This window comes from Canis aureus, chromosome 32, assembly GCF_053574225.1.
Source record: "Canis aureus isolate CA01 chromosome 32, VMU_Caureus_v.1.0, whole genome shotgun sequence".
Classification (NCBI taxonomy): domain Eukaryota; kingdom Metazoa; phylum Chordata; class Mammalia; order Carnivora; family Canidae; genus Canis; species Canis aureus.
This window is the reverse complement of record NC_135642.1, coordinates 31,855,820-31,880,693: the sequence shown is the minus strand read 5'-3', so window position 1 is coordinate 31,880,693 and position 24,874 is coordinate 31,855,820. Positions and strand designations below refer to the sequence as shown.

The following is a 24,874-nucleotide window of genomic DNA, read 5'->3' as shown; positions in this document are numbered from 1 at the left end:
TACCTCCCCTTCCACCACCCCTAGTTCGTTTCCCAGAGTTAGGAGTCTTTATGTTCTGTCTCCCTTTCTGATATTTCCTACCCATTTCTTCTCCCTTCCCTTATATTCCCTTTCACTATTATTTATATTCCCCAAATGAATGAGAACATACACTGTTTGTCCTTCTCCGATTGACTTACTTCACTCAGCATAATACCCTCTAGTTCCATCCATGTTGAAGCAAATGGTGGGTATTTGTCATTTCTAATGGCTTAGGAATATTCCATTGTATACATAGACCACATCGTCTTTATCCATTCATCTTTCGATGGACACCGAGGCTCCTTCCATAGTTTGGCTATTGTGGACATTGCTACTAGAAACATCGGGGTGCAGGTGTCCCGGCGTTTCATTGCATCTGTATCTTTGGGGTAAATCCCCAGCAGTGCAATTGCTGGGTCCTAGGGCAGGTCTATTTTTAACTCACAAACTCCTTTACTAATAGTACTTCCTCAATAAGGAATTTCATGTTGTGCCTCAAACTCCAAGTCAGTACTGATGGGGCTTCAGATGGGCAGAGCAGACATCCCTGGTCTTTCCTGGCCATTTCAAGGGCATTTTAGTCAACAAAAACCTTTTTCTTCTTCCCTCACTTTAGGGTTTACCACTATGAGCCTGCCTGTTTGAGCACCACCAGTCCAAAGGTACGTCACACTGCCCTGCCCAACTGGACCCCTGCTTAATCCCTGACAACAGGGTCTCCTTGTTTTGTGGTATGGAGGCCAGCCACAATGCCTATACACTGAGCACATGAGAGACAATGAATACTTGTTCCCCCATGTGGTCTGTAGAGCCATTTTGGCCAGGAAGATTCTGTTGCATTCATTTTAGATATTAAAGAACAAAAACGAAAACAACCCACCAATGGCCCCCATCCATTTTGAACATTCCTTCTGATTCTCACTGGAATTGTCATTTCCAAAAAAATTTGAGAAAGAATGTGTAAGGAATGGCAAATTCTGGCCAACTACACCTAATTAGTTGACATTTTTGTACCACCTTCTTCTCAATTGCAAAATATGTTTGCTTAAAGGAGCCCTGGTTTCAAGTCCTATCCAGGCTACTTCTCTTCCCTTTTTTTGGTAGTAAGTAAAATAATGTCCCAGGAAGCATAAAGACAGATTGCAGGCCCAGGGGGGAAAAAAAAAACAAAAAAAAAAAACTGGTCAAGTTATTTCTACAATGTTTCAAATGGCAAAAATCAAATCCTCTGTCTTGCGCTGGTCACTTAATCATTAATGGCTTCAGACTCCACTACATCCCATCAACAGATCTCTGCTCTGCTTAACAATAACCCTTACACAGCTCTCCTGAGTAGATCCATTCCTTTCAAAGTTTTGCCAAACTTCTTTTAACAATTTTTCATGCCCTCTGTATACTGCCCTCCCCACCCTTCCTAAAATGTAATGGATTAGTAATTTTTCTTAAGATTTTATTTATGCATGAGACACACAGTGGCAGAGACATAGGCAGAGGGGGAAGCAGGGCCCCCTGCGGGGAGCCTGATGCAGGACTCAATCCCAGGACCCCAGGATTATGACCTAGGCCAAAGGCAGACGTTCAACCATTAAGTCACTCAGGCATCCCTGAGGAGTAATATTTATCCATAAAAAGAACTCCTATTTAAGGGGAAAAAAATCCTACTAGTCAGAAGGTTTTGTGGACAACATGTCACCAATTTTAAGGGTGAAGATTACTTCACACTCCAGTGATAGATGCTTGAATATAGGTGAGACTGGTGGCTATCCCAGCTCTCTGGGACACATTCACCAACCCAGAACCTGGTTTTAAAAATTTCTTCTGGCATATGAAGAGATCACCTGACAGCCCCTACACTTTCTAATGTAAACCTGTCCCTCTTGGCTGAATTCATAACTTTTGATCATTACATATGCCTAATTCCCACAAACTTGCCAAGTGGCCTGACTGCCAAACAAGTAGCCACTAAGAAGACAAGAAAAGAAAGACAAGTTGACAGTGGGTGAACAGACCAGTAACAACCAGGGAGCTTAAGAGAGCTCCAAGAGTTAGCACTCCAACTACGTAAAAGGCTCGGGGCATGCTTTGTAGGATCAAAGAATTGTACTCCAATCACTTACTGGGTACATCACATTAGCATGAAGTGATAAGGATTCTGAATCATCAGGAAAAGCACTGTCTAGCACAATTTTTCAAAGAAGCTCAAGAAATATTTAGATAGATGTATAAAGCTTTTAAATAAAATTAGTTTAAGAGCTTTCAACGTTAAGAACCTGTTATTTAGAAAGTTCGGTCAATGTGAAACATCTCACTCCACAATGATACTGGCAGCTTTGTGGTTTCAACTTCTCATTCTCCACCATAGTCTTATTTGCTATCACTGATACTGCTTCACAGTATCCCAGCTCCTTGGAAACCCAAAGATGCCTTTCACTTCCACCACACAGGGTTTATAAGCTTCTAAGCCATTTCAAATAGTTACTCCAAGTATAAAAATAAATAGCCTATGAGCCTTTTCATGACCTCAAAGACACCAAGTCTTAACAACCTCACAGACTGCGTCAGTGGGTGATGCTAGGGGCTGCCCCCACTGTGCACAAGAAATGCAAACATATCCTAAGCCTAAAAACAGATCTTTAGAAAAACCCATTCAGGTTAGACTGAAGTATCAGAACATTTACCTTAAAAACCGAAATTTCATTCTTAAATGTAACTGCCATGTAATTCTAGATGGAGCTCTCAAGACAGGAACTTGGGCCTTTCCTTAGTCCTCAAACAGTTGTAAAAGACCCTCAGTGCTCAGAGATCAGCACTGAGGAGCCAGAATGCTGTCTAACACAGAAATGTACCCACAACCCCATCACCAAGGAAAGAACTTTCAGGCAATGGAACACGTTTATTTGGTTTTGTTTTACAATTTTCGATAAATCAGTATTTTCAATTATAAATTGCTTAACGTTATATTAAACAGAGTGGAATCTCTTCACATAAAATCATGCTTAGGAAAAAAAAAATCACTATCATGGAACTCTAGTTATCTCTGAATGACCCATAGCTAGCTGAGTTTTGAGTGACTGCAATATAAGAACAGAACTCTAAGGAACCTTTTCCTAAGGTCATCCATCAGAGAAACTGCTGGACCTGGAAACTGCTTTCCATCTAAGGGAAGCAGGAACTCTGCATCCATAAGATGACAAGTTCCACAGGTCGTGGAGAAAAATATCAACAGGCATGCAAGTCACCCAGAGAGGTCTTAAATAGCCATTTTTACCATCTAACAGAAGATCCATCCATTTAGCCTAATCTTGTTTCCCCTTCATAAATTTAAACTTCTTGAATCAAGTACTACAGTTTTAACAGAAAGTAACCCTCACTCTCTACCCCTAGATTTCTTGGGGGAGGGAACAATGGAGAATATGCAAATACACAGATATAATCTACACTCCCATACTGGGAAGCCTTAGGGGCACGAGGATGTCTCAATTGGTTAAGCATCTGACTCTTGGTTTAGGCTCGGGTCATGATCTCAGCACTATGGGATCAAGGCCCATGTCAAGGCTCCTTGCTCAGTGGGGAATCGGCCTGAGATCCTCTCTTCACTGCCTCTCTCTCCCCTTCTCTCTTCTTAAAAAAAAAAAAAAAAAAAAAAAGTATATGGGGAGATCTTAATCATTGATACCACTCATTTCGCTAGTAAACATTTAGTTAAATCCCTACTATGCTTCAAGGATGCCCTAGACACAAGGTATTGTAAATAATACAAGAGCCTCATCTCCAGAGAGGTCAGAAATGTAAACAAGAATTTCAACACACTGCGGCAAATGCAGTGACACACACACATGTGAGGGGACTCCTAACCCCCCCCCCCAAAAAAAATGAGCAAATCATCATCTGGGGAGAGGGAGACACAGCCAAAGGCAACCTCAAAGCCCATGAAACAGAAGCAGAGATCATGAAGATAGAGTACAATCCTCTCTATTTGGCTGTAGAACACAGTTTGTTTTACAGCTTACATATGTTTAACTGAAACACATTATGTGCATGTGCCAGACAATAGAAGGCAAAGCAACTAAAAGTCCTAATCCAGAAGAGAGGATTCACTAATGTTAATTTTTTAAAACTGACCTATGCAAATTACAGCCCAATCCTTAGGAGGGAAAGTAGTGGTAGAAGAGCAAAGTGCATATAGTCAGCATCACGTTTCCAGGAACACTAATCCTACCACAATACCGTATGGGAGCAGAGGTTATCAAACCTTAATGTACACACACATCCCCTGCAGACCTGTTAAATGGCAGGTTCTAATGTAGGAAGCTCAGGTGGAGCCAGAAAGCCTGCATTTTTAAAAAAAAATATTTTTATTTATTTATGAGAGACACAGAGAGAAGAAAGAGAGGCAGAGATACCAGCAGAGGGACTGCAGACTCCATGCAGGGAGCCCGACGTGGGACTCGATCCTGGTCTCCAGGATCAGTCCCTGGGCTGAAGGCAGCGCTAAACCGCTGAGCCACCAGGGCTGCCCCAAAAGCCTGCATTTTAAATGAGTTCCCAGGTGATACACATGCTGCTGGACCCAGGGCCTCCACTCTGAGTAGTGAGGGTCAGGAGTCACTAGTACTCAGCCCGGAATGACCACCCTAGTCATGCACGGGGCTCTGAGTGACACAAATTCCAATACTTATCTTAAACGCCATCCTTGTCGTTTTTCTTTCTTTTTTTTTTTTTTTTTTTTTTTTTTAATCCTTGTCATTTCATTTCAGCTATATAGGTGGTGGCAAGGTGCATCCAGGTGTGATGAGCCATAGTCAATCCGGCATTCTCAGATTAGGCCACCCAGCATATCTCCAATTCCAGCAAACAGGCCTATCCTCTCTGTAGACAGGTAAAGCCAGCAGCCTTGGAAGATATCTGGGGGGAGAGGAGTCAGGACGTGGACAGCCAGCTAAGCTGGCCAGATTGCTCAACCATGATGCCTGGATGCAGCCTCCACAGGCTGACCTCTGTAGGAGAATCCATCCTGACCCTTTTCATCCACCATAATTACTTCCCAAACCCAGTGCTTAGATTATTATCACCATCCGTTTAGCTTCATAAAACACAAAGAGGAAAGGCAGATTTGGGTTTTTTTGTTTTTTTTGTTTTTTGTCTAAAAATTATAGATAAGGGGTTATCCATGATGAAAGACTGGAAAGAAGCCAAAAGGCAAACATGCAATTAACCAGCCCAAAGCCTCCAGGCTCCAATCTTGAAAGGGCTCCCCAGCCACACCCCACCTGACTGCGAAGTACAATTTTGTTAATAAAAGGGATCAAGTGGAATGTGGTCCTTCAGGGCTTTCCCACACAAAGTTTCTTCTGGAAAATGAAGAGTAATAACAGTTTACCCTCTCCAGGTGGAATAAGGTGATAAAACTGAGCCCATTTGAAATACCATCACTCTGAAATTGTCTATATCCACTTTCCATTTATCAAAGTATTTCAAGTACTTTTCCATGTATTCAGACTCTTGCTCTCAGTTTCTACCCATCTTACTAAAAGTTATATGCCCTGATGCCCTTCTAGTCCTTGTTTATCCTGGTCTTAGCTAGCAGAGGGCAGGAAAATTTTAAACAGAGAGTTCTCTCTTGACCTCTAAACTTGGAAATAACCTTTTCTCAGTAAAATGCTTTCCTAACACTGGTTTCAGAAGTGTTACACTTCAAGTCAACAGCCAGGGCCATGCACTGCTCCTTGTTTCTGAATGTCTGGGGAGAAAGATCCAAAGCTTTCTTAACTACCTATTTGTATTGCAGGAGATATAGGAAAAAACTAAACAAAACAAAACAAAAAAAAAAGGAACAGCTTGTAATTCCTACCACGTGCCACAACGTATCATGTTCATCTCTATTCTTAGGTCCTAGGAGGGTAATCGTATAAAGAAATGAATGACTAGATAAATGACTGGAAATAACAGGATGAACAACATCCTGTCTTCCAGGAGTTTAGTTGTCTTGTCTAGCTGCGAGACGAGATGGAGAAGGCATCACAAAGCATAATCCCAAATGCAGTGAAAGAAATTCAGCTCAGCCCAGTTGCACAGCTGGAAGGTGGTAAAGCCGGCCTTTGGACTCAGGTCTTCTGAGTCCACAAGAGCACGCTCTCCCTTACTCTGCTTGCTTCTCGGCATTAGATGTGAACAGCTTACAGGAACAGAGAGAGACAGGGCTAAGCTGGGGGTGGGGTGGCCTGGGACAGCAGCATCAGGAGGGGGCAGCATCAGAGCTACACTTGGAGGAGGAGCTGAACTGACAGGCTCTAAGGGGCCCTGTGTCACTTGTGCAGCTGTCTAAGAGCATCTGCTTAGAAGCTACTCCCCACTTACCGGTATTAAGCGTGGGAGTGGGAAGGGCGTACAGGGCAAGGTCTTTTCAAATAATTGTCTTTTTTTCCCTCTTCCTTTTACAAAAAATATCCTTAAGTGCTACAGCTGGAAAGGGACAAAAGCCTAGACTATGCAAGAAATATGAAGAGTTTTCTTTTTTCTGACTGAAAGCATATACAGTGGGGACAAGCAGAAGTTCCTGATAATTTTATCACATCTATGGAAATAAGACTCTTGAAATGGAGAATCGTCCACAAAATCCCCCATGGGGCCTGAACCTCTGCCATGTAATGATTTTTTTCCTTCTCCAGGGAATAAAGGTTAGCCAAGTGTAGCCTTTTTCCTAAATAAGGTCACCCAGTCCTTTCTCAGCCAGATATCTGCTCTGAGAATTAACATGCACAAATCCCCTGCTCGAATGGACACCTACCTAATCTACTTCTGGAGGGGCTCGTGCTTTTGTTTAACCACCACCCCCCGACCCCCACCCCCCCTGCAAGACCCTGCCAGCTGAGGTCCAGCTTTAAGCAGACGGAGTAACTGAATTTCACCAAGGGCCACGCAGGACCTCAGCCCGGGGCAAAGTCAGACGGGAGTAAAAGATTACAGTGCCCCCTTGGCGGTGCCCACTCCAAGGGAACATACCAGCTCAGGGCATTCGGAATCCTTGGAACAATTCAAGATGCTAAAAGCACTAAATATGAAACTGCACATGAAACCTCTTGGCACGTCTCCTGTCCTTTGGCTTCAATTTTTCTTTGAAATAAAGGAATCCCAGTATCACCCAGAGAGCAGAAAGGCTGCATCCCTGATTCAGATAGATAGAAAACAACCTTCTTCACCAGGGTCCTCCCCTTCTTTTAGACATGGAGGGTCAGTGTTTACTTAGACTTTTTTGCCTGGCCTTTGTTGGACCAACTTATCATATGGAAAATAAAAGGGGCTGTGGTTGTGTAGATCTGGGTTACCTTTTTATAAGGCATGCCTAGAAGAAATTCACTCCTGACAATAACCTGCTCGAACCCTGCTACCATCCTAAAAATCAGTAAGGGAAGGTGTGGGAGAGGGGAAGACAGTAACTTACTACATGAGTATTAGGAGCTAGGTATGGTACTAGGTGTTTCACTTGCATTATTTTGTTTAATGCCCTTCTCACAATAATCCTATAAGGTAGGTAAGTTACCAGCATTTTATAGGTGAGGAAACAAATTCAGGAGTTTTGTAACTGGCCTGTCCTCACAAAGCCATTAGAGGATATAGGAAAGATGTGAACCCAGATCTGCATGACAACTGTGTGGCAGCATGGCTTCTGACACAATTTAAGGTTCTAAGATGAAAGTTTACTGTTTGCTTAGTTACCAGTGCAGCAGCTGGCCAACAGCTGCTCGTGGACTATACTTCCCAGATCATGATTTATACCCATTATCTGCCCTTTCAGCTATAAACTACAACATCCTACTCCACGTCCCAAAGAAGGCAGAAGGGAGCACAAATCAAATGCTAGTAAGTTATTTCCAGATTTCCAATCCTCCCAATCCCTTACAAGAAGGCCTCATGAACATCCCAAGTTCTCCACCATAATATAGTGGGAAGGTGGCCAGGACTTCGTCTTCGACTCTTACACTTGTTTCAAAGCACCACCTCAAACACCTTCCCTTAGGTCATTAGAGCTGTCAGCATTATAAAGTTCCCTAATTATAAGAATTCCACCGTAACAGAAGGCAATTATTTAAATTAATGTAAAATAAAATAACCTCAGTGTTTGGAAAGTTTCAAGCTATAAGGTGGGGGCTGGGAGGGGGAGGTTCTTAAAAAAAAAATAACAAAAAGAACGTACATATTGAGGAATTATTTTTAAAACAGAAGATCTCTCCAGATGGTAGGATTATGGGATAGTTTTATTTTCTTTTATCAATATGAATTTTCTATTTTATCTGTAATACCATGTATTACATGTTAAACAAAAGTTATAAGGTACATCTGACTAATAGCCTATTCATAAAATGACCTAGACATTTGGTACATTACTGAAATATACACACACCTAACAATTGAGAGGAAAAACAAATTCCCCACCAGCACAGCCTCCCGTTTCCCTCAATACTCAAAGACCAGTTATTTGCTTACTTTTCTTTAATGAAATGAGGCTTCATTCAACTCAAATTCATTACTCAATAAGGCAAAGAATGGAGGAAATCCCTTCACTGATGAAAATACTTCTATCAGAAAGGAGTAGCGAAGTGTGGTTCCCACTGTCCTTAAGCCTCCAAGCACCACAGAGTTAGATCAGAGGATGTTAAGGACCCCAAAGGAATCTGACAATCTGCAAGTTAAGACAGTCATCAACCTCAACCCATCTGTTACAAGGCCACTCACTGTTCTCTCACCATGCTTTCTTACCTCCTGGATTCACGAATGTGGCATCCATTCATTACAGAGCCAATTATATTAACTCTCTTTTCTATATTCTTAATACTCTGGCATTTGGAGACCGCCTTCTAGACTCAGGGAAGGCCTGTCCCTCCCAGGACTAAGCAATTCTTAGAGACAGCAAAGGGCTTAGCCAGAAAAAAAGCAACCATTCCAGAGTCTAGTCCCCAATCCCTGGCATCCCCTTTATCCAACTCTCAGGCACCAAGCCCCACTTCCCCTGTCCTAAGTTGTCCAGGACCAGGCATAAGGCACCAAGACACAACCCCTATTTAGCCCAAACCCCACTAGGATTATTCAAACTAGCCAATCTTTAAATTCTTCCCTTGCCCTGCCTTTTTCTTTTAAGATAAATAATAATAAAAAAATAAATAATATTTATCTATTTGAGAGAGTGAGTGAGAGAGCAAGAGAGCACAAGCCTGGGGGGAGGGGCAGAGGGAAAAGCCGACTTCCCAATGAGCAGGGAGCCTGATATGGAGCTTGATCCCAGGAACCCTAGGACCAGACCTGAGCATAAGGCAGATGCTTAACCAACTGAGTCACCCAGAAACTCCCCTGCCCTGCCTTTCTTATGGAAACCCCAGTAAAGGCACTGCTTTCTCCACACTCTTTTCTTCTGCCTCCTGACCATGCTAATGCTTCCTACATGGTGTGCTTATCCCCATTCTTGGGAAATGTAAGTAATAAGCATCCTTCAATGAATGGGCCTCTCCGTTTTGTCATTTTTCTATGGTTTATGACCAGGGCAAATAAAAGCCACCAGCCCTGAGCAACCAGAAAACAATCTTAAGCACTAAGTCAACACACAATATTAGGCCTATGTGTGTGAAGTCACAAGAGGGCAATCTCTCTGAGTGCAGAATCAACTTGGTTATCAGATATATCCTGGCAACTTTATATCCTGCCTGAAAACCATGGTCCTCTCTGAACAGCACAACTATAAGGCTTCCAAAAAGCAGACTCAGATGGTCAAACGAGATAGGACACATCAGAGGGCAGCAACCCATGCCCACTGTCTGAGAGAGAGCTACTATTTTGGCCCAGCAGAGAATTCTGAGTCATAAGGAAAAGGTAAATCATACTTATCTCCTACTTTTCAAAGTGGGAAAATATATAACAGACTTCAGACATTTTATAAGAAAAATGGTTTTGCCTATATCGGGGGAAACCTCAATTATTTGGAACATTCACTCAATTCTGAATTCCTCCTTGTCAGAAGACACTGAAGTAAAAGAGGTACCACTCCATTATCATCAGGTACCACATATTATCATCATCATTACTTTTTGTTTAGCCTAGCTCCTCTTTTTTTTTTTTGCATTTCCTGAACATCTTACTCATATTCCATCAACCTCCACTTCCCTCCCCACATCCTCCCGAACAGCCACTCCCCCTCATCCAGTACCAGCACCAAACTCTATTCAGTATTTCTGTATTCCACACAGAAGACTTAACATTAAAAAAATTTAAAAAGTAGTACACATTTGACCTAAGTCCCCTCCTCATGCAAAAACTCCAAAGGTAGAAAAGCAGATGACATACCAGCATCTTTAATAATTAAGAACATACACAGCCCTTGCTGTGTATGAGAAGCACTTGTGGATACCAAGGCAAAAGATAAGGAATTAAATTATTAACATCTTTTTGGGAAAGATAGAATGCTTCCACATCTAGTTTTTCTAAGGCTGCCTGTAATTCTTACTCTAATTCAAGCACAAGCACAAACTCTGGGAATATATGCCCAGGCCTCTTTAATTCTCCAAGCAGCTGTCTTTGGTATGTGCTGAAGGCCCGCTGTCACCACTGATTCTGCTGAGGACACTGACAAACCCGCCCCAAGTCACGCAGAGATAACCCCCATGAAAAACTACAGGCATTAAAACTGTTCAGATCTAAAAAAAAAAAAAAAAAAAAAAAAAAAAAAAAAAAAAAAAAAACAGACAAAGCAAAACAAAAAAAACTTGAGAAACAAATGAACCCATAAATCCATTAAATCTTAGTAATGGTCCCTTTAATTTAAAGCCCCTGACCTCAAGGATATTGCTCAAGTCCTACTCCTTTATGTTCTCCTTTTTACCTTTTTTTTTTTTTTTTTTTAGTAGTAGTACATGAGGATCGTCAGAATACACTGTGGCTCTTGGGTATTTTTGATCCTTTATTTATAAAAAGTACCATTTTCCCTATTAATCTTAAAGTGGATTGCATGCAGTCATTTTGTTTGTTTCTGTAGCAACAAGTGGGAACAACAGCTCTAGAGGTCAACAAGGTTGAATGTCCAACAGATGTTGGTCCAATAAATGTCCAACATCAAACAGTGAAACTGGAAGAAGTTTGAGAAGCACCGATCCAGGATAAAACTTTCCAAAATCAAACAAAGTTTTCAGGGCTCTGAGAAGCACACATCCTTCCCACACAGCAGCCTCCAGAGTCCTGAGAAGTCACATTTATAAAGGGAACGCATCATCAGTGTAAAAGCAAACATCATGGGTCTTACCGGCTGAAATGGGAGCAACATGCAAGCTGACCAAACCACATTAGGCCAGCCTGCCATCAGCATCTCAAGGTAAGAGATCTACAGGAAAGAAACAGTGGCAGCACCTGGACCGTCATCTTTAGCAATATAGACCTGTCAAGTATGCAAGAGGAAGAGTTCTGTGTCCAAATCATTCTGTTCCTAGGTAATTCAGACAGCCAAGACAGTCAGATGCAGTCAAAAGAGAAGCACCACAATTGTGCTTCTACTTCTGCGATGGACCTCACCCTTGCCACAGGAGCATAGATAATGTTATAACCTCGGGCAATTGTTTCCTCACAACAAGCTGTGGGCTCTGAAGACATCAGCTCTTCTAACTATATTCAAGTGCACACCTTACAAGGAAAAAGGTTGCCCCACTGCAGGAAAACCCCACTAAAGAACTAAAAGCACTTGCAAACTAGATGTATTTAAAGAAGGTCCTCTTTAAATGCCCAGATTCAAACGCTCAACTGCTCTAGAACACAGACTGAATTACACAAGTTCAATACCACATTAACCACAGGAGCAAAGCTAATGTGACCAATATCGGGACAAAAGAACATTACATGCCTCCCAATGTGATGTACTAAGAGGCAAAGTGTGATTTACACAGCCCTCCTGACAAAAATACATTTCATCATGAGAAATCAAGTGAGGAATTATACAAATCCAAACTGCTATAAAATAATCTGCCCACGTTCTTCAAAAATGTCAATGTCATGAAAGGAAAAAAAAAAGGGGGGGGGCAGAGGAACTTCCCAGTGAACAAAGAGAGATTACAACTGCACACAGTTTGCAGAATCCTGGGTTGAACCCTAGGTTGAGGGGAATAATTGCTGTAGAGGACATTATTGTGTTAACTGGCAAAATTTAGAAATGGACTGTATATCTGGTAACAGTAGATCAATGTTAAAGTCCTGTTTTTACAAACTGAACTGGTAATAAAAAGAAAGGTTCTTGTTAACAGGGAAAACATGAAGTATTTAGGAATGAAGTAGGATGATGTAACTTTCAAATGACTCAGGAAATACAAGTGATAAAGGAATGATAAAGTAAATGCGGCAAAATATTTGTAATTGATCATCTATGTTTAGGCTACATGAGAATTCTCTGTATTCTTGCAACTTCTCTCTCAGTTTGAAGTTATTTCAAAAGCAAATCCTTCAAAACAACACATTCATATCACAAAGTGTTTCTATGGTTACGTCTATCAAATAAGGCAAGGACCCTTCCCCATACTACACTTTTCTATCACTATTTACTCATCTACAGAACCAAGTGACTGTGCTCCTCTTCCACCCTCCAAGCCAACTGGCTCAAGCTCAGCCATTTAGAGTCATCTCCTAGGAATTAGAAATTGAGATATAAGGACTGAGCCAGGAAGCTGTGGGGCGGTGAGCAAACCAGAGCTTCCAGTGTGAGGTCTCCACAGAAAGTATAAGCAAAGAGCTGGTCCGGTTTTGATACGCAGAGAAGTGCTGGAACCATAAAGAAATATCCCCCAGAGCTGCTTTTCGAAGAGGAAGCACAAGTGAGCACGGACTGGGGGGTCCCTGGTATGCTCTCCCAGGTATACAACACTCAATAAAGGTTAGCTGCAATAAGCAACTACACTGAACCCCACAAACCCCACCCGTTTCATTTAAGACAGCTCACTTGTGTCTGTTCCATCGATGCAACACCCTACTCTCTCCTGTAAGCGGTGCAGAACTCAAACGGTAGCCCCCGACCTCCAACTCTCATGCTTCTACCCTTTTTATCCTCATTAGGAAAGGATGGCTCTTTTTGTTCTCCTCAGCCCCACAGCTTCTTACCTAGGGACGAAATGGCTGTAATGAACAGTACAGCCTGTGAGAGAAACCATTCCACCTCCACAGGGCATCACACAGTGCAGCAAACAGCAGGAAGGACAAGACTTGGGCCCTGATCCCCATCAGAACACCTATGTCTTTGAACCGACCTCTGCCACTAACCTCCCCGGCAAGCCCAAGAAACCACATTTGTTTGACCCTGTGACAGACACCTGTGGAAGACAGAAAGGCCCCCCAAAGAGGTCTATACCCTCATCTGCAGGGCCTGTAACAATGTTACATTCCATGGCAAAATGGACTTCGCTTCACAGATATGCTTGAGGACCTTGAGCTGGTGAGTTTCCTGGATTATCCAGATGGTCTCAATGGAATCAGTAAATTCCAGAGAACATCTCTCAGCTGTGGTCAGAGGGAGATATTACGTAGCTGGATTTGAAGTTGGAGCAATGAGGTCACCAGCCAAGCAAAGCATGTGGCCTGCAGAAGCTAGAAGAGGCAAAGGAATGGATTCTCCCCTACAGCCCCCAGAAGGACAGCCGTGCCCACATCTTAATTTTAGCCCAGTGAGACACATAATTCTGCAGATTAGAAATCTGGTAATTTATCAGTGACGTCTTAAATCACTAAGTCTGTGTGGTCCTCTGACAGCAGCAGTGGAAAACTGATCCAGACCTTATTCCCTCATCTGGACATGAGCGAGTTTTCATCTTTTCTCAGAAATGTAACTAGTGTAGCTTAAAAACTACCTCTTGACTTCCCAGAAGCCCCAAGGCACCCCTGGGGGAAAACTTGGCCCTTTAAACAAAGGATTTCTAAAGGTAATTAATTCACCAAATGAATGACCTCCATAACAGACTGAACTTACTCGATATCATCTGCTATTGTTTTGTATAATATTTTGCCACCAGAGTTCTTTTTTCCGTAATAAAAATAGAGTATGTCCCAAGTTACTAATTGACAGATCCCAGTGACCTAGAGCACTAGCATCCAAATTACTCCTCGGTCAGAAGCTTTCCCCCCCAGCAACCACGCCCACCCCGGAGGGCTATAGGGCTGCCTCTGATCCTGTCGTGAAATCACCATGGCCTCCTTCCAGATTTCTGAGTCATCCTCACCACTGCAGGTCCAAGCAGCAGCAGCTGGCCTGCAAACTCAAAACAGCAAAGCTCAAACCCAGCCCTGGAAATTCAGCTGCAGCACAGAGGTCACCGGCCCTCTGTCCTCCCACCTCATTACTTTCCCTAACATCTTCTCCATTCAACCACCCGTTCGTCTCGTGGGAGCCATGCAGCTGGCCAAACGACATGCTGCCAAATGTAATCCATGGGTGCAGTGATGCGCTCTGGCTACAGAGCCGCAGCTACTTAACGGATTGCCTCTACTCTCAAAAGGGCGTTTGAGGGCATTTGTTATCATGGAAATATTTCTATTGAACAAAACATCTGGGGGAGGCAGCTACTGTCCTGACAACAATGAAGTCTCATTAGTAAGGCTGGTGCCAAGCCTTGTGGCCATTGTCAAGATGGTTTTCTTAGAGCACAGACTGAGCTTCCACTTCTTCATTCTTACTTACTATCAGCGGCAGAATGTATACCCTCAGGGAGAGCAGTTCCCAGGGAACAAGGTCAAGGCAGATCTAGGAGCAAAGAATTGCTTTTGATGATCTTCACTGCATCTACTCAAAACAGAAGCCCACCAAGTAAGCCTCCCAGAAGATTCATCTAGAGATAGAGAATAACACTTTTTAAAGGCAAGAGTATATATACATCGGGGACTTGCACACAAGAAGTGGAGCTGGCCCCAAAGAGGTCTAAGTGCAGGAATGGACAGGGAACCGGCTGCTATACAAAGGGAAAAAGCCTGTTTTAGGGTGGCCCAGTCAGCAAAACCCATCCCCCAGGGAATTGTCTCAGCCTTCTCTCTTTGTCATCATCCACCTGTGTTAAAGAGGAGATCTACCACGGATGCCTGCTGCCTGACAAAGTGGGACCATGACTTTGCCATGGAAAACTGTGCTTTTAACAAATGTCAGTAATTCTGGGTCTCAGGAGACCCCAGACAGAGGCTTCCCAGGGTGGCCACAGCAAACATGTCAAGGAGTTTCCCTCTGGAGCAAGGACAGAGGGGAAGGAATCGGCCAAGGTCACTGTGAGCAGCAAGGAGCAACCTCCAGCCTGAGCCATATTTTCCCTCTCAAACATGTGGGAGCAGAAGTAGTCACCCCTGACCATTTATCAATACTCAGCACCAATGGGTATAAACAAGAACAGGTAGGATGCAGAGAAAAGGAACCATCAGAGGGGACACCAGGCAAGCTTAGAGGGCCTCTGTAATAAGCCCTTGAAGGCTGAACTGCAGAATCAGCAAAGACATCTTGATAAACCCCAGCTGGTTAGAGACTTTGTTCAAAGCCCTATGAATGCCCAGATCTGGCATGGGCATATTTTGGAAGGCTTTTTGTATTTATTTAGCTTTCAAAATGACAAAAATTGTTTAGGATCCACATTCTGTGTTCATGAGGACCTCTACACAATCATTAGAAATATAAATTAAATCATCTCTTGAAAGGTGAATTTTTCAAAGGTGTCTATCTAAAAAAAAAAAAAAAAGGTATCTTTTGACCTTGATATCCTATAACAATGCCTCTCTGGTCTTCAAGGATGTATTATAAAAATGCTCTTTGCAATATTACCTAGTAAATAAGTAAATGGGGTGACAGAGGGCAAGAAGCCCAGCCAGCAACTGGAGAAAGAAAGGTCACATAAAAAAAAAATTTTTTTTTTTTTTTTTTTACAAGGGGCACCTGAGTGGCTCAGTCAGTTAAGCATCTGGCTTTGGCTCAGGTTGTGATCTTGGGGTCCTGGGATTGAGCCCCACATCGGGCTCCCTGCTCACCGAGGAGTCTCCTTCTCTCTTTTCCCTCTAGCTTCCCCATTGGTGCTCTATGTCAAAAATCTTTAAAAAAAAAAAATTTTTTTTTTAAAGATAAGGTGTTAACAAAGAAACATACAGTTGTTAAATACAGGATAGATTTTTATTAGCATGGAATCAATGTCTATAATACATTCATTTTTAAAGCATTATGCAGAACAGTGTTCTTATTAACTAAACTGCTTTCCCACAAAGGACCACAATTAGGATTTTATGTAGATTCCTGATACCACCTTGAAAAATGTTTTTCTTCTCTCAAGAAGCAAAGAGAGCTAACAATATCATTTGTTTTTTAAGCCAGTAAGCACTCTATTTGCAAGGAGAAAGAAGTAAAAGCTGGCAGATTCCCAATTAGTCATTCCTTTAATCAGAAATCATTGCCTTTCTTTTTTTAATAAAAAGAAATATGCCTTGGAGGACCCCAAATGTAAACAAGAATGGTGATCGGATGTCATCATGGATCCACAATTTCAGACAAGGTAATAAAATGGTATTTTTCTAAATTCCATTTAGAAAATAAAATCTGTTTGCTAGAATAGGAGTACCTATGGGCGCTTAACCATAGGCTGCAGGGAAAATAATTGCTCGCCCCCAAACCCCAACTGCCCTGTAAGCAACACTGGCTTTAGGGTGGGAAATTCTGAATGGCAGACATGACAGGATCCTGTGTCTTGAGGCAGGAAGGATGGCAAGTAAATATCCGAGTACTGTTTAATACTACATTTGAAGGGAGGAAAAGCCTGTAGCTCTGTCCCCTAGCATCCTAAGATTTGTCACATTGTGATTAAAAAAAAAAAAAAAAAGTACAGTCTGGTACAAAGAGGAGGACAAGTCTCAAATCTGGAATACAACACAGGCGCAGAAGGCTACAGTCCATGGCAGATGTGGCCAATATGAGGACTATCAAAACAAAGGATCAGCAGGTCCCTGTTTAGGTATCTTCCCCTTCCTCTTATTTTTTTTTTTAAAGATTTATTTATTTACTCGGGGGGGGGGGGGGTGGCGCTGAGACACAGACAGAGGGAGAAGCAGGCTCCATGCGGGGAGCCCAAGGTGGGACTGGATCCCGGGTCTCCAGGATCACGCCAGGATCACGCCCCAGGATCACCAGTGCTAAACCCCTGCGCCACCGGGGCCGCCCCCTCCTCTTCTTTTAAAATAACAGATTGTAAATTACTATTAGAACTTTGTCAAGTAAAAAAATATTTTAAGAAATAAAAACCTGTTGGAGGAAAGAATGTTTTTTTAAGATACTTATCCAACGTCTTCCGCCCCATTTGCTCTCTCCCATTACCACAAATAATTGCAGACCCCAGAGAGATCTTCTCAAGTCCACAAAAGGCCAGGAAACGCCTACCATTGTATTTACTTGTGAAGGCTTCTAATTACCAGAGACCAATATGACCACTGTTACCACTCTAGTGTTTGCTCTGGGATTCATCAGCAGTGCCTATCAATTCATGGCTCTTCAGATAGGTTACTCTAGATAAGCAAATGGAAGAAAAAATTACTTTGTGGGGTTCATTTAACAAATGTTTTTTGAGCTCAAAGCTGAGAGCTGCGCCCTGGGAATACAAAGATAGATGAAGCATAATCCCTGTCCTCGAGAGGTTCATTTCTACAAAGAAATTGGCCTCAAACAAAAGAAAAGAGCCCAGCTAGAGGGGATGCAGCCAGAAACAGGTAGAAAAGGACACTTCAGATAGCTCTCCAACGAGCGCCTGGGATGTGCACATCATACTCTAAGAGCATCGTATCTACAACCACTCCGTGTGCCAGGTGACAGTCCTCTCCCTCCTTTTGCTGTTGAGGAAACAAATGCAGAAAACAGAAGCAACTTATCACTGGTGCCCATATGAGAAACTCAAATATTCGTTTCAAGAATGAATGTATAGTCTATCAAATAACTGAAGAGACCAATCCTCTTTTAAGTGCCAAGACAAACATAGGCAAGGATCTAAAAGAAAGAAAGAGAGAGAGAATAGTGGGGAGGAGTTGTCTTTAAATAAGTCAGCTACGGCCTCTCTAAAAGGGAGGGTAATACGAGAATAAGACATGAATGAGGAAGAACACAGGGGAGAAGAGGTCAGGCAGAGAAACAGCACCTGCATTTGCCCCCATAAAGAATCTGTTCCTATAGGTTAGTAAAGATGGAGAATCAATATTTGGTGCTGGTGGTAAAACAAAACAGCTCCAAGGAGGCAGAATCAGAAGGCTCCTCTACCTTTATGACTGCTGGGGGCAGAAAGGTCATGTCTGTGGTCACAGCTGCCATTTCGAAGGCTCCTGGAGCTGGGTGGGAAAAAGGCAGTCCCTCAGGCGGATCTGGCTGGATGCTGGGATTACTGACCACAGCCCTCCAGCCCTCAGATCCACATATCTACAGTTGCTTGCAAAGTAGAAACATGGAGATTACTCACAGTTTTCAACAAGTTGATCCAGGAATTTGTGGGCAGCAAGACATCCAAGGGTCTGGGAACCCAATCCAGGTGTTACCCTACAGCAGTGCGCTGGCAAAGAGGAGACAAAGGACATGTGTCAATGCAGATGGCCATGTTAGTGGGTGCACAATATTCTCCCAACACTGAAGGACAGGGGTTCAGATGAGAAAGTGGTTAGAAAAGGAAAACCTGAGGCAAGTGGTCTTCAGGCACTGTGCAGTTGTACAGCTGGTAACTGCTCTGCCCTCAGTCTCGGGAGGGGCACCATTCTACCTCCAGCAGCTCTAAAGCAGCCTCTCTGCAAATCCCCCCAATACGGGGGGCCCTGGCAGACGACTGTCCAGAGTCCTTGGAGGTCACTGGACCCTTCCTGTCTTTACAGAGGAGGAAAAATCAAGACTCAGAGAGGAGCTGCCTTGCCCAAAATTAGCAGCAAGTAATGGTAACCCTAGGAATGGAATTGCAGACCCAAGTCTATAAAGCTTAAATTTACCTGTAAATTACTTTCCTTAATAAAACTCAGTTTCTAAATGTTACTCTTACTCTGTCTGGCTCTTAATGGATGAAACCAGACAGAGCAGCCTGCATTTCCAAATGTTAACCCCTCCCCTAAATTCTCCCCCCACACTCCCTAAAGACTTCCAACAGCCAAAGTGAAACTCCTGGTTTTCTTCAAAAACAAAACTTAAAAGCTTTCACACTGGAGTATGAGAAGTCTAAAAACTTGGTTTAAAAAAAAAACAAAAAACTTAACACCTAAAAAGTCTCAATTTATGAGACATAAGGAACACAAGGCCAAATCCAAAGCTCTTTTCCCATACCATCAGGTTTACAGACCCAAGAGACCAGAAACCACCCAGGAAATGCTGAGACTCTAAGCAGGGCTTTTTTTTTTTTTTTTTTTAAGATTTTATTTATTTATTCATGATAGACACAGAGAGAGAGAGACAGAGACACAGGCAGAGGGAGAAGCAGGCTCCATGCAGGGAGCCTGACATGGGACTCGATCCCAGGACTCCAGGATCATGCCCTGGGCCAAAGGCAGGCGCTTAAACCACTGAGCCACCCAGACTGCCCTAAGCAGGGCATTTCAAAAATGGGTGGGCTAAGACTGTTGCCAATGGTCATTTTGTCAAAATATGATCAAAATGCTAATTCTCTAGGAAATGAGTCTCCTGATTACATTTTTAAAAATCAACCTTCATCTAATTATATATTAAACCGTAATCATCTAAATAGCTCTTTCCCTGGGGTTTTAGTTCCAGCCGACCCTGACAAGTCAATGCATACATGGACACATCACACCTAACTTTGCAGACCAGGAGTCAACTCGTCCATAAAAAAGAAAATGAATGGAGTAAAACTCCTGTGTCCCTCAGCTAAGGTGCTGAAACAAAGCTGAAAGTACCTCACACAAGTTAGCTCACAAAAGCCTAATTACCCCCCTACTTTGAAGACGTGAATGTCAGTCATTGTAAGTTTAAATTGCCGTATCTCTTAAGGAAATAACTAGGAAGTTGGTAATAACAATAGTTGTATTCTGTTTCTAGGGAGTGAGCTTGAGCAGTGATACATGTGCCCCCACCCTCACTAAATGGGTATTTTGGATGTATTTCCCCAGAGTCCATTATTTATAAGGCAAAAGTTAGGGTTTCTCTTGCATCAATTGGAACTTAGGCAGTGAGGTCATTTGTTTTGAAACTACAGCAACCATCCCAATTTTTCCCCCATTTTGGCATTCTAGTTCGTTACTCTGGGTCAAGAAAAAGAGATGCAGGTTTCAGAGAGAATGTAAGGCCTGCAAGGCCACCGGCAGCATGCTCAAGAATTCCACCCCGGACAATCCACGGTATAACGAACCGCTCATTTTCCTTTCAACACTCAGGCACGCTCAGATGTAAAAAGTCAATGTAGACACACAAGCCAACCCAATATATTTCAAGAATCTTCAACAGCTCCAGCATCCATTTAAAAAACAAAAAACACAAACCTAACGCAATTGCTACATTATTCCTGATCCTTACAGAGGAGGAGAATCCACAAACTTCTCTAGAAGGATCACGGACTCTTTCACCCAAGGGAGGATAATGCATACAGTTTCAATGAGTTCATAAGTTGCTCTATGTACATCTAGCTGAGGACCCCTGCTGAATTAAAATGTTTTATAATTCTCTCCGAACTTTCTACCACTCCTTTATAAACCGGGGTGTGAATGACAACCCCACTTACAAAGAAATACACGAGAGCAGGGACAACTGAGGAAGTTGGTTTCTAGTAGCACTTTCGTGGAGAAAGACCCACAGCGAGCAATGCTCCCAACACTCAGAGGCTCTGCTCCTCTGGGGATGCTTTGCCGAGCAGTTTCACCTGGAAGCTTCCCAAAAGCTATGTTCCTGATTGATTTGGTGGTTGAGTTTTCAAAACCAAGAATGAACATCAGGGAACAGAAATACACATTATTTAGGAATGCATATATAGGTACTAACAGTAAAGAAAGCAAATAGGTCAAAATAAAAAGTTAAGACACTTGTCACATCTGAGGTGATAGGGGATCCTGGTCTATATTTGTAACATTGATTTCTTAACCTGGTTGTTGGCTTCACAGATGTTCATTTTACTCTTCAAGTTGTACCTCGACATTTTATGTGCTCTTCTATGTGTAGGTCACAAAGCAATTTTTCCTTTTTTCTTTTTGGGGGGTAGGGGAGTTGGGGTCAGGTCAACGACAAGGACTTCCAGCCCCCATTTGAGACAGGCCAGTAAGCCTGTGAAATGAGGTCTGTTCTTGTGAAAGGGTGGGGCTCACACAGGAACAGTTAAAATTCTGGCCCCGGGGACACCGTCTATAAATACATTTCCATTTTTAAATGTCCACGCCCTGGGACAGTCCTGAGTTCTGGGGCTGAGGCCACGCTGACCTCCAGTGCTGCCTGTCACTCTGGGAGCTTGGTGTTGGGTTTCTGCAAGCCCAGTGGTCTTTCCTCTTTTAGGCTCTGCAAGCCAATTTCCCGTGGCACATTCTGTCACCATGAACCAGCTCCAGCTGAGAAGGGAGTGAAGGCCCAGAGGTGTGGGCAAGTTTAGAGGAACACTTGACTACTCCCTCCTCAGCTGGATACAAAGGCCAGGGTTCTTACGTGTTCTCCAGGTGTCTCATCAATTTATTACCTTCCTCGGGAGAATTCTGCTCATTCAAGAAGTGGTCAAGTCACCCACTCATTACAAAAATAGATGAAGGGTTTGGAGACATGAACAGCAGGGTCTCAAATCCTAGCCCTTCCGACACACCAATATCATCTTGGCCAAATAAGGAGAGCACGCAATTCAGAAACGAGCCCTGTTTTGTCATCTCCCCAGCAGATAAAGCTGTCACTTTTATTTTTTTGGTTATAATAGCCAAACATTGGGGATCCCTGGGTGGCTCAGAGGTTTAGCACCTGCCTTGGGCCCAGGGCACGATCCTGGAACGCGGGATCGAGTCCCACGTTGGGCTCCCTGCTAGAAGCCTGCTTCTCCCTCTGCCTGTGTCTCTGCCTCTCTCTCTCTCTCTGTGTCTCTCATGAATAAATAAAATCTTAAAAAAATAAAAATAGCCAAACATTGGCATTGTGACATCCAACATTTTAACTAGTTTTGGACCACCTGAACATATACCCTGGGCAGATGGCACTGTAGCTCGCGTTTAATAAAGGAAGTGCTGTAGTCTCTCACCCCCATTAGGAATCTCTTCTCACTCACATCTGTAGTTTTTATTTTTTTAAGATTTTATTTATTTATTCATGAGAGACAGAGAGGGGGGTGGGGCAGAGATACAGGCAGAGGGAGAAGCAGGCTCCATGCAGGGGGCCCGGTGTGGGACTCGATCTCAGGCTCCAGGATCACACCCTGGGCCGAAGGCAAGCATTAAACCACTGAGCCACCCAGGGATCCCTCGCATCTGTAGTTTTAAAAAGCAAAGCAAAAGCCAAAGACTACAGAACTCACTCTTTAATAGGTCACTTTCTTCAAAGTAAAACATTCCACTGGTACCTGCCATCTCTCGAACACAAGACAGGCATATCTTTCCTGTGTATGCATATGCATAGATGCGAATCTGTGTATGTGTGTGTGGACACACATCCATACAAGCCCAACATTCTTCTTGATGGATTCAAAACAATAGCTTCCAGGGAAACCATTGCTGAGAGTTCAGGAAAAGTAAAGGCCTGCCAATTCCAGAAGGACAAAGGATTTCAGCAACTAACAAGGGAACAAAATGATCTCATGGCCCTTTCCCACTGAGACTGTAAAGTGGGATCCTTCTCAAATTCAGAGGGCTCACTTACAGGCACAGTCACTGTTTCCACCCAATGGGACCCATGTGGGAGTATAGCCAAACCAGGAAACAGATCCAGAGGTAGCTTTTTGATGTTTAACCCAGACAATCTGCGGACAAGCCTCCTCAGCCAAGAGGGGGGCTGACATTCACGGTAAGGAGCATGACCCTGGGGTTAGTCACTACATCTAACAGCTAGTTCCTTTAAATCAAGGCCTGGGCCAGGACTGCAAGTAGACCCTCCAATGACAGCCCTGCATTTCTGCAAGGGCATCGGACTGGGATCAACTGTTATTCCTAGTGATTTCCACATGCCTTCAAGAACACAAGCAGGAAAAGGCCACATGGTGCCTCTCCCTACATGCCCCAGCTGATGGGATGGTACAGAGTCCCCAAGGGGTGGGTAGGATGCATGAACGTAGCTCTGTTCCTATAGCCCTTGTGTTTGTCCCTTTTATGACCCACCCAGAGGACAGGCACTGTGCTCAGTGCTAGAAGGCAGCAGTTCCTTTTAAGGTTAAAAAGTTTTGAAGATTCTTCCTTACAAATGCACACACACGCGTGCGTACACACACACACACACACACACACACAAAGCTGTACTTCTGGTATCCTTGGAGATAGAAGAGTAAGGCAAAAATGCTCTAAAATAAATTTTTAATTAATCCCACTATCTCCTACATACATTTTTAAAATAGCAAAGTAATTCCAGGACAATTCTATTCCATAGGCAATACTTGACATATATGGATTATGATCCTTAGAATAACTCCCACAACACAACAGCCTATGTTCTGCCCCAATCTAGGGCTGGGGTAGTGGTTGAGGGATTAAAAAAATGACCCCCAAAAAGCCCCAAAACACTGGCCATACTCCAAGGCTAAGCTATTAGAAGGAAACTTTAGGCCCCATGTAAAAGTAAAAAAGATTTTTTAAATAAGCCACAATCTGCATCATCTCCCACAGCTGGTGGTCTTCTCCAGCACTCCATCCCAACCAGCACCCCCTCATACACTCTCCTGTAATTTCTTGTGCAGGTTTTGGGAAATCCCCACCAGGGCACCCTTCATACTGTTCCAGAACCCCTGCTTCTTTCCTGTCTCACCTGGAGCTCCCATAGAATAAGGACTGCCCTTTCCTAGAAGCATCCCTAGCACCGTACATGGTGCACCCAGTCAAGCTCAGAGTGAGGGAATAGTAAAAAGAGGGAGCAAGGATTCTGTATGGAGGACTTCGCAGACAAGAAGAATAAGAGTTTGGGAGGAAGAAGAATAGGACTGGACCTCTTCTGAGTACAGTTTAACTTTGTGATTCCACATTCAAGTTTGAAAACTTACAACTGTAATAAAGATACAAGAAAAAAAAAAATCCAACAGTCCGTCTTCCCAAAAGTCCAGCTTATGTGAGCAGCCTGGCTTTCCCCAAAATCAGTCTGACAGCAGAAGAAAGACCCAAATGTACACTCGAAGGTGTTCATTTTCTTCTTTCCTGTACCTTTGGTCTGCCTGTAGCATTGCGTTTTCGACCTCCTTTCTCCCTTCTCCCCTGAGTATGTTCCCCACCACATTCAGGATACAGTTCAATTTTCTCACCCTGGGATAGAAGATCCTGCACAATCAAACTCCTACCTGATTTCCCTGGACTCAGGCCCTTCCCATAGACACACATAGACACACCTCCATGAACCACAAAACAGTCTCTAGAGTATATCTGGAATCCTCCCCATCCGACCACGTCCTCCTTCCACTCACCCACTTTGGGGGCTAGGCCCAAGTCCCTCTGTCCAGGAAAGTCCAACCAGAATCACTGGATATAAATCTACCTTCCCCCCCAAAATCCAGCTCACATTCCCCACCCCTAGCCTCTACAAGAACCCTTCTGATGCTCCCCATCAAAACTAGTCTTTCCTTCCCCTTCATGTCCTAGGCTTCTGTCTCACTGTGGGAGATCTTACACTGGACAGCTAGCTTCTGTGTGCCTTTCACCTCCCTGAGTGAGTTCCTGGCAGGTCAGGATGCCACCACCTTTACCTCTGTACTCTAAAAGCATC

The 24,874-nt window shown here is 43.3% G+C and overlaps 1 protein-coding gene across 3 annotated transcripts in view; it reads right to left on the bottom strand.

Annotated features, from left to right (window-relative positions):
- Positions 1 to 24,874, bottom strand: part of TLN2 (talin 2) — a 426,778-nt gene that overhangs the window by 335,861 nt on the left and 66,043 nt on the right. For all 3 annotated transcript variants that reach the window (XM_077881335.1, XM_077881341.1, XM_077881336.1), the window contains exon 2: positions 18,489 to 18,578. The gene's annotated coding sequence lies outside the window, so the exon portion shown is untranslated. The remainder of the gene's footprint in view (positions 1 to 18,488; positions 18,579 to 24,874) is intronic.